The sequence below is a fragment of the Ranitomeya variabilis genome, chromosome 1 (genome assembly GCF_051348905.1).
Source record: "Ranitomeya variabilis isolate aRanVar5 chromosome 1, aRanVar5.hap1, whole genome shotgun sequence".
Taxonomy (NCBI): Eukaryota; Metazoa; Chordata; class Amphibia; order Anura; family Dendrobatidae; genus Ranitomeya; species Ranitomeya variabilis.
In genome coordinates, this window is record NC_135232.1 from 826761399 (window position 1) to 826771870 (window position 10472).

A 10472-nucleotide genomic window follows, 5' to 3' on the forward strand; every position below is an offset into this window, starting at 1 on the left:
TCCGCCACTGCACGACGCATCCGTCGCAACGACGGGTGCGACGTGTGACAATCCGTCACAATGCGTCGCTTCATGTTAATCAATGGTGAAAAAACGCATCCTGCAAACACTTTTGCAGGATGCGTTTTTTCGGCAAAACAACGCATTGTGATGGAATGCAGTTAACGCTAGTGTGAAAGTAGCCTTACAGTTTTTTTTGGTTCCAGTTCCACTTGTGATTTGGGTTAAACAGCCCTTACTATTAGTGATGAGCGAATATACTCGTTGCTCGGGTTTTCCCCAGCACGCTCGGGTGACCTCTGAGTATTTGACTGCTCGGAGATTGTTTTCATCACTGCAGCTGAATGATTTGCAGCTGCTAGACAGCTGGAATACATGTGGGGATTCCCTAGCAACCAGGCAACCCCCACATGTACTTAGGCTGGCTAGTAGCCGTAAATCATTCAGCTGCCGAGATGAAAACTAAATCTCTGAGCAGTCATAAATACTCGGAGATCACCCGAGCGTGCTGGGGAAAACCCGAGCAACGAGTACACTCGCTGATCACTACTTAATATCTATAATCTATATAATTCATTGGTTAATAAACAAATTATACATGCATGTCACAAGTCCTTGTGCTATTTGGATGAATACAGTCCTTCCAGATGTAGACCTCTTTTTCCTGCACAATATGTGAGTAGAGGGAAATAAGCCATTGACAAGAGTATGGCAGTGGGTTTTCCCTTGAAAACAGAAGGACAAGCTTGTTAAATCCACTGTGCCCGGTAACAATGTGGGCATCCAGCGAGTGAAGTATGTATTGAACATGTTATCAATTTTCTAACTAAATATTTCTCTAAAGGTGCGCTTGACATGGCATTCTCACCAGATGTTGGTAACAGTCATCCAATGCACAAAGACAAAGGAAATCAAGCCATAGATGTACATAAATTATGTGTAATGAGATGTGACACTGGGAAAAATTATTAAACATGCTTACTGAAATTTATTTGATGGTGATGACAGCTTTAAGACATCTGTATGGAGAAACGCATGCATTGCTCGGGTGCTTTTTGGCCCATTTTTTTTCCACAAACTCGCTCTTCAAATCCTGAAGGTTCTGTAGGCTCGTTCTATGAATTCTGAGCTTTAGATTTTTACATACATTTGGAAGCTTTATTTTCTTTCTCTGAAACCAATTCAGTTTTTTTTGGCTGTGGTTGGAATCATTGACTTGTGGAAATATCCATCCTTGTTTCATCATCATCCTGGTAGATGGCAGCAGATTTTTATCAAGAATGTCTCAGTACATTTATTCATTCATACTTTCTTCAATATGAAGTTTGATCTAATACCATCAAGGAGAGACAGTTTTATAAATAGAATAAAATATAACTAAAGTATAATTAAAAGGGCCTAGAACAGCGGTTCTCAACCTGGGGGTCGCGACCCCGAGGGGGGTCGAACGACCAAAACACAGGGGTCGCCACCTCTCTCACCTCCCCATCCACCTTCCCCCCCCCCCCCGTATGCCTGGACTGCTGGCCAGTGGCGTAGGAAGAGGGGGGCGGTCCGCCCCGGGCGGCACAATGCTGGGGGCGGCACAATGCGGGGGTGAGTCAGTGCAGCGGCTGCAGCCGGCAGGGGGGCGCAGTCGGGCCGCCTAAAGCGGCGGTCCGCAGTGTCTCCCCCGGCGGCTGCATTCTGCCGCCCCCGCACTGTGAGTCAGCTGTTCTGTGTGCCGACTGTCAAGCTGACAGCCGGCACACAGAAGCTGCGGCGCGCCGGCTCCCAGTGTTCAATTGTACTCGTATCTGTGATACGAGTACAATTGAAGCTCTGACTGCCGGGTCAGAGCGACGCCAGCAGCGTGATCAGGTCATGTGATCACGCTGCTGACGTCACTCACCTGCGCGGCAGAGCAGGAGACACAGAGCGGTGGTAAGTGCTCCAGTGGAGCTGAAGACACCGAAGGTGCAGGGGAGCATACATTGTGGGGGGGATTTACTGTGAGTGGGAATGGGGGGCATACATTGTGGGGGGGGATTTACTGTGAGTGGGAATGGGGGGCATACATTGTGGGGGGGATTTACTGTGAGTGGGAATGGGGGGCATACATTGTGGGGGGGATTTACTGTGAGTGGGAATGGGGGGCATACATTGTGGGGGGGATTTAATGTGAGTGGGAATGGGGGGATATATTGTGGGGGGATTTAATGTGAGTGGTGGTGGGGGATATATTATTGGATGGGGGATATTTAATATGAGTGGAGCTGGGTGGATTTATTGTGGGGGGGAGATTTAATGTGAGTAGGGAGGGGGGATTTATTGTGGGGGGGGGAGATTTAATATGAGTGGAGATGGGGGGATTTATTGTGGGGAAGGGATTTAATGTGAGTGGAGATGGGGGTATTTATTGTGTGTGGAGAATTGGAGTGGAGATGGGGGATTAAATGTGTGTGGGGGGAGATTTGTCATGGGGATGGGGGGATTTAATGTGTGGGGGAGATCTAAGGACACAAAATGAAGAGCAAAGGGGGAGATGGGGGGGCATATATGAGGAAACAGTATGGGGGATGGGTGCAGACAGTTTGGGGTCAAACGGGGGATTGTATGCGGACACAGTATGGGTAGCGATGTGAAAAACGTATGTGGACAGAGTACGGGGAGTGAGGGTGTTGGGATGTGTGCATGCGTAGCATGGGGGACAGTGTAAGGGCACAGCCAGGAGGGGACAGTATACCAAGGAGGGGAAGTATGATGAGAGAGTACAGTATAAATACTGGGCCCTATAGGGGGGACACAGTCTGAGAGGACAGTGTGAAGAGGGGGCCAGTATGGAAAGGGGAGGTCAGTGTAAAGAGCGTGTACCATAAGACAGACAGTGTGGGGGTCATATTTTGTGCAGACAATATAGTGAGGGGCAATTTTTTTATTCAGGAGCATTATAATGACACTTGTATCTTTAAGGGCGTCATGTGGAGATTTTCTGCAAAAGAACGGAGAAGATGGAAGTCTGCAGAGACGGCTGTGGATGAGAAAACGCATCATGGGGTCTGGACAACATGAAGAAAAGAAGAACGGCTCCAGAGGCAACGTCATCTATAAGGTACCTGGATGTAAATGTTATTTGTGATACTGACTAATTCTCATGTTTTTATTTATGTTAGGAGCATTAAAGGGGATGTCCAGGTTTGTGATGAGTCTGCAGTCATTCTTTGTGACTGCAGACTTCTGACTTCTCACAGTGCACCTTGCACACTGTCAGGATTCTCTGGTGCTGGCGATTTACATACATGCGATCACGTGCTGACTAGACATGTGTGGCCTCACTCAATGAAAATGAACTGAGTGAGGCCGGGCACGTCTAGTCGGAATGTGGTCAGAAGTATACAAATCACATACTTGTGCTGACATGACCGTCCACCGGCAAGGGAGAATCCTAAAAGTGTGCAGTGCATGCGTTGTGAGATTTCAGAAGCTGCGATGTCAGGATTCAGCTCTGCAGGTTCCAGTCGTCGACACATGGAACACTTCACTCATATGCGATTTTCATACTCATGGTCCTGTGACATCGAGCTTCTCTTCTGCTTCTCTCAGTTTTTCACTGAACATTGGGAGCTTAAGGGAGAGGAGCTCGTCGGTACATGACTAAGTGTGAAAATCACATAAGTTCGGGGGGGGGGGGGCGCCAAACTCGGGAACAGCCCCGGGCGGCAAAAGCTCTAGCTACGCCCCTGCTGCTAGCTTTACTCCCGGCATAGCTTTGGGATCCCCGCAGGAAAATGAATAGATCGCGCATCGGATCTAGGGAGATACCAACTTCCGACGTCCCCCCTTCTTGTTTGGTGTAGCCAGGACAGATCCGGAATCTGTGGCACGTATCTGGCAACGGAATGCAGGGATGCAGGAAGAACGCGGCTGCCGGCATCGGTAATCGGCTTGAAGGGCTGCGGAAGAGCACGCCATAAAGGAGCCGTTCGGTACCCAGCAGTGATCCGCCGCCATCACTGTGTTCAGGGGCGTAACTACCGCGGTCGCAGCGGTCGCCATTGCGACCGGGCCCCGCAGGTCAGGGGCCGCGGGCCGGCAGGTCTGAGCAGGGCCGGGCTGGCCATCGGGCACTTCTGGCAAATGCCAGAAGAGCCGATGCCAGTAGTGGGCCGCTGCACTGTTCCTCCCCCGGAACCCCCCCCCCAGTGCCGCCGCCGCATTTAACTATACCGGCGTCTATGACACCGGTATAGTTCAATGCAATGATGAAAGAGAGAGCGTCACCTAACGCTCCCTCTCCCATCATTCCCCGCTCTGCCTCTGACAGTACACTGCGGGTGCGCGATGACGTCATATCATACCACTGTGAGGGCTGTGCTGGATATACCCCTGTGCTGACTGTGCTGGATATACCACTGTGAGGGCTGTGCTGGATATACCACTGTGCGGGCTGTGCTGGATGTACCCCTGTGCTGGCTGTGCTGGATATACCACTGTGAGGGCTGTGCTGGATATACCACTGTGCGGGCTGTGCTGGATATACCACTGTGAGGGCTGTGCTGGATATACCACTGTGAGGGCTGTGCTGGATATACCACTGCGGGCTGTGCTGGATATACCACTGTGCGGGCTGTGCTGGATATACCACTGTGCGGGCTGTGCTGGATATACCACTGTGAGGGCTGTGCTGGATATACCACTGTGCGGGCTGTGCTGGATATACCACTGTGAGGGCTGTGCTGGATATACCACTGTGCGGGCTGTGCTGGATGTACCACTGTGCGGGCTGTGCTGGATATACCACTGTGCGGGCTGTGCTGGATATACCACTGTGCGGGCTGTGCTGGATATACCACTGTGCGGGCTGTGCTGGATATACCACTGTGCGGGCTGTGCTGGATATACCACTGTGCGGGCTGTGCTGGCACCCAACACCATGTTGCAGTGCAGGAGATTCCTGCAACATTTTGTGATTATTTATTATGTTTGATTTGTAGCAATGAGAATACATAATGCATATCAGATATTTACATTCCGAATCATAACTAATAAAATTACAGTTTTAAAGTAGCCACCAAAATTATTTTTTGGGTTGGGGGTCACTGCAACATGAGGAACTGTATTGCGGGGTCACGGCATTAGAAAGGTTGAGAACCACTGGCCTAGAATAAAGGCAAACATGCAAAGACCACCTTACTATAATAAAGTGAAAGTGCTCAAAAAACCACTGCTTGTAAAAAAAGATTCGATCTCACGAATGTGCCAGGACTGTGGTGTTTCCTGATGGAGTCTTGAACTCTGAACCGCGTAGAATAATAAAGCCACATGTACTAATAATTCTGGAATTCTAGTGACTGAGCAGCGCAGAAATTTTCCACAATTATCCCAATCTGTATCGAACGGCTGGTCCTTCCTGGACTCGTGGATCTGCTGCAGCGAATCCTTTCAATGCTTCAACTCGGCTACATCTGGTGAGTGCAATCTTATGGATTAACCTTCTCAGATAAGACACTATTTGCACTCTTTCCTTCAACAGTTTTCATATCATGGCACATTGGTGAGAACAAATCTTTTCGTACGAGCAGTGTTTTTTTGAGCACTTCCACGTTATAATATTATAGTAAGGTGGTCTTTGCATGTTTGTTTTTATTCTAGGTCCTTTTAATTATACTATTATCTCTGTATTTATCAGACCCTTGTTGATTTTCTTCAATATGAAGTGTGCCAGTGCCAAATGCTGAAAAACAGCCCCGCCTCCAAACTTCAATGTTGGTATAGTGTTTTTGGGGTTATAGGCAGTGCCTTTTGGCCTCCAAACATGGTGTGTATTATGGCATCCAAAGAGATCAATTTTGGTCTCATCTGAGCAAACTATATTCTCCTAGTATATCACAGGATTGTCTAAATGTTGTTGAACAAACTTTAAATGCCCTTGAACATGATTTTTGTTCAGCAATGCAGTCTTGCGTGGTGAGGGTGCATTACTCACCATTATTTAAAAGAAAACTATATCTGCTTATTCCTGGTCTTTCAGTAGCTCTCCACAGATGGTCCTTTGCTCTCTGACAACTCTACTGATAATGCTTTTCACTACTCGGTCTGAAATCTTGTGGGGAGCACCCAGTCGTGGCCTGCTTATGGTGAAATTGTTTTTTCCACTTCTGAATTATGGCTCAAACAGTGCTCACTGGAATCTTCAGTAAACAAAAATTCTTCTGTAACCAATGCGATCAGTAGGTTTTGCAACAATAAGGTAGCAAAGGTGTTGAGACAGTTCATTGGTTTTACTCATCATAAGATGTTTCTTGTGTAGCACCTTAGTAATGACACACCTTTTTATAGGCCATTAGTTGAACCAGCTGATATTATTTTTACTAAGTAGCAGGATTGCTTTCGAATTGCTGATGGATTTCTGCTGGTGTCATGTTATTTCATGGCTTTTTGCTCCTCTTTCTTTCTGTTCAACTTTTTTTTTTTTCCCCTGTGTAAAATTATTACAAAGCTTAATTTATGGACTTCTATGTGTTGATTTCTTTTGGCTGTGTGGATTGGATGGGTTGTTACTGAAATCTGGCAAAAGTTCATGTCAATAGCACCTTTTAAAAATGTATTTACTTAGAAAATTAGTGACGTGTTCAATACTTTATTTCACTCGCTGTGTATATTAGGTGGTGACAATTGACTGGATTGGCAAACTTTCATGTAACATGTATTGCCACCTATAAAGCAATGTCTTAATAATGTGACTATTAACTACCTATAGAGTGTTTGTTTAGGTAATGTAAGTAAATATAGAAGTTCTTACAGGGACCCATCTCCAAAACTGGGGTACCCCCTGATCCTCACTTCTGACTGATACCCAATTGCTGTGAGAAAGTAGCCGTGCATGCACCAGCTCCATTCACTGCTATGGGAGTTCTCCGTACAGCTAAGCTAACTCCCATAGCAGTGAATGGAGGGAGCTGGCATGTGTAACTGCGGTCAGGTACCAGTCAGAACAGGGCACCCTTGTAAATTAGATAGGTGCTACTACTGGGACCTGCATCTATTAGACAATTTATGGCGCATCCTTTTGATGTGCCATAAAAGTCTGTTGTGAATTAACCCCCTTAAGAGGATTTTTCATCAGTTAATGTGAAGGTATGATAAGCTGAAAATCACTGAAGTAGTAACTATTAATAATGCCCCCACTAACCAGCAGAGCTTGGCTAAAGATGCAATCACATGGTGGTCATTTAACCACAGATATATTGCAAAGGGCAATTTGTACCTGCTGCCATATTGTTTCCATCTGAGTGTACACCACTTACCTGGGACATTATTGGTAAAGTTCTTTTATAAATGGAGATACAGATGTATAGAGTGATACAGGTTGTGTGTTTCACTGGCTTTTATGTTCCGTTACATCTTTACATGTATGTAGCCATATCAAGCATGGTGGTCCATACACGCATAAGCTGGTATTGTTGTCATTACTGAATGTTCTGTTCTTGGATAAAGCACTCGCAAATCCCTGTGTCTACATGCAAACTGACTGAAAAATCTAGTTTGTCCTAAATGTATAAGAGCTGCTTTTATTACTTGTAATGTGTCTTCCTAAACGGTGAGCATTTATCTTGCTCTATAAAGTGAATGTCTTGTGTCACATCCATTTAAAGGGGGTTGCATATTATTATTCTGCCAAGAAGATTACTCACCAGCGCCACCCATTGGAGATGGTTAGTATAGGTCACTGTAAACCCTGCAGTGATCCTAACTTGGGAAAGTCATCCCAAGCTAAAGAAGGAATTCTCACACCCAGTCAACCAGCATCCTACTCTGAACTGATGATGGTTACAAACCCCTGAAACGGCTGTCCACACATGGAGGTGGTTTAATTTAGGGGAAGACTGGTTTGTGTGAGTATCCTCAGTCGTGTAGGAAAGCCGTTTAGAGGGTTGGCGTTGACCTATAGAGTAGCTGTCTCCAATCTGTGACTCTACAGGGCATCTTTCTCTTGGAAGAAGGCTACATTGCAACCCAAGTTAAAAGTATTTTCTAGGGGGTAAAGTTTCTCCTTGAGCACACCAAGCTGATTTAGGGGTGGTGGTGGAAAGTAGTCCTGGAGCTCTTACAGTCTAAGTGGATTACCATAGTCAAGCTTTCACACCCCCGAGCGGATACTGGCTTTGAGTGCATGTTAGGGTTTTTAGACTACGCCCTTCCAATGTTACATAGTGCAGACTGCTTTCATGTAAAAATGCCTATAATATGCCACCGTCCATCTGAAAACAATGATTTTGCGTCTGCATTTACAGAATTAACATACAGTTCTCTCGATGACTGTAGCGGCTATATAGGGGTCACTGAGGATCTTTCCAGCATTACTGATACTCATTTATGTTTGTCCCGTATACTTCTGAGAGATCCTGTGGTTGTAGTTTTTACACTGGTGCGCTTAGTAAGTTTGCACAGCACAACTTTGTATCCAAAGTTCTCTTGTCTTTCATGCTGAAAGCGATGTTCAGACACGTTCTCAGGGCTACGCAGAATGGCTCTTGGCTTTCATGCAGTGCATATTTTGTGTTGACAAGCAATCGAGCCACGCATTGGAAGCACAGCAGCTGATTATATGATGCAGTTTTTAATGGCTCGCATGTTGTTGTTTTTTTTTTGTTTTTTGTTTTTTTATTACTGCCTATAGCTTGCTATATCCTGTGTCTTCATCTCTCGGTCAAGATGTATTTATCCTATAGACATTTAGTTTTATCATTTAGCCCCTATAATTCCCTAGTTTAGATTAGGGAGCTATCTGGGACTTTGAAAAACAAAAAAATGTGCCTTAACGCTAACAGGAAGGTAATTGCTACCTACCTGCCTGTTGTAGCAACGAACCCAGGTATCATGTTGGTCAAGATATGGAAATTAGCACTAAATAGTGCAAAAGAGCCCAAAACCAGAAAAAACACCAACTCCCATATTGAATACGAAAGAAGGAGAATAAGGGAGTATATAGGTATTAAAAAAAAAAAAATCTTTTATGTTAACAATGCATTAAACAGTAAAATTCAAAAGGTACAAAATCAATAAAGTGCACAAGGATGGAATAAGAAGGACACCCCCCGGTGTGAGTGGCGGCTTAATCAGTACATATAAAGGCAGAGAGCTGCTCAGTGGGATATTTGCGCCAATCGAATAAATTCACCGCAGAAGCCAAATGGGCATAAAGAGCAGCGCTTACCAATAACTAGCAGGCGGCAGACACCGGGTGGGATCCAAAATAGTCCCCAACGCGTGTTTCGCTTCCTATAGTACTTTCTTTCTCAAGCGATTGGCACAAATATGCCACCGAGCAGCTCTCTGCCTTTATATGTACTGATTAAGCCACCACTCACACCGGGGGGTGTCCTCCTTATTCCATCCTTGTGCACTTTATTGATTTTGTACCTTTTTGTATTTTACTGTTTAATGTATTGTTAACATAATAAAAGATAACTTTATATATATATATATATATATATATATATATATATATATATATATATATATATATACCTATATACTCCCTTATTCTCCTTCTTTGCTACCTGCCGGTTGTGCCCAGCATTGTTCATTGCTGTCACAGACTGCTCCTGCCGGCGAGTCTGCTGCCTGTGTTAACGTCATGTTGACAGAACCGCCGCTTCTATTTGGGGCGGGACTTCAATGTCTGATTTGACAGCCAGATTTCCACTGCCTTGGGGAGCCGACTGTCAATCAGAATGATGTCAGAAGCCGTGCGCCGTCAATGGAGCAGGGCGGAATAGAAGCCACTGTCCTTTCGACGTGACGTCAGCAGAGGCAGTTAACTTCCTGGCGTGAGTGGTCTGTGACCGCTCTGTTGGTGATGAACGGCGCCGAGCATAACAGGCCAGTAGGTAGCACATTTTTTTTTTGCTTTTCACAGGTTCCCAGATATCCCCTTTAAGCTTGTGGCTATTTTAGTGTTTTGCCATTATTGTCTAAGTTACCTAGTGCATATCTTTCATAGATTTGGTCTTTCATAACTTTTCTGGATGTACAGCTTGGTTTGTTTACTGATACCCAGCTGCTCATCACCGGTTTGTTCTGAATTATTGACTCCTGATTCAATGATCAATGATTATTGGCCTAGACTGATGATTACCAGGACATCAACATTTAGTAAGGCTAGGTTCACATTGCGTTAGTGGGTGATCGCTAACGGACAGCGTTGCACGGCGAAAATGTCGCAATTAACGCCGTGCAACGGGTCCGTTAGCGCACCCATTGACAGCAATGTAAATTTCGCCTGCAGCGCATCACTAGCGCGTGCCTTTTTCGGCTCGCGCTAGTGATGTGCCGTTCTCCTGTGACGCGCCTCGGACGCTGCTTGCAGCGTCCGCGGCGCGCCCGAGGTCCGTTCCCCGCTCTCGCAGATCGGGGATCTGCGAGAGCGGGGACGTTAACGCGACCCCTGAACGCGGCCCCTAAATAAACATTGCGTTAGCGCAATCCGC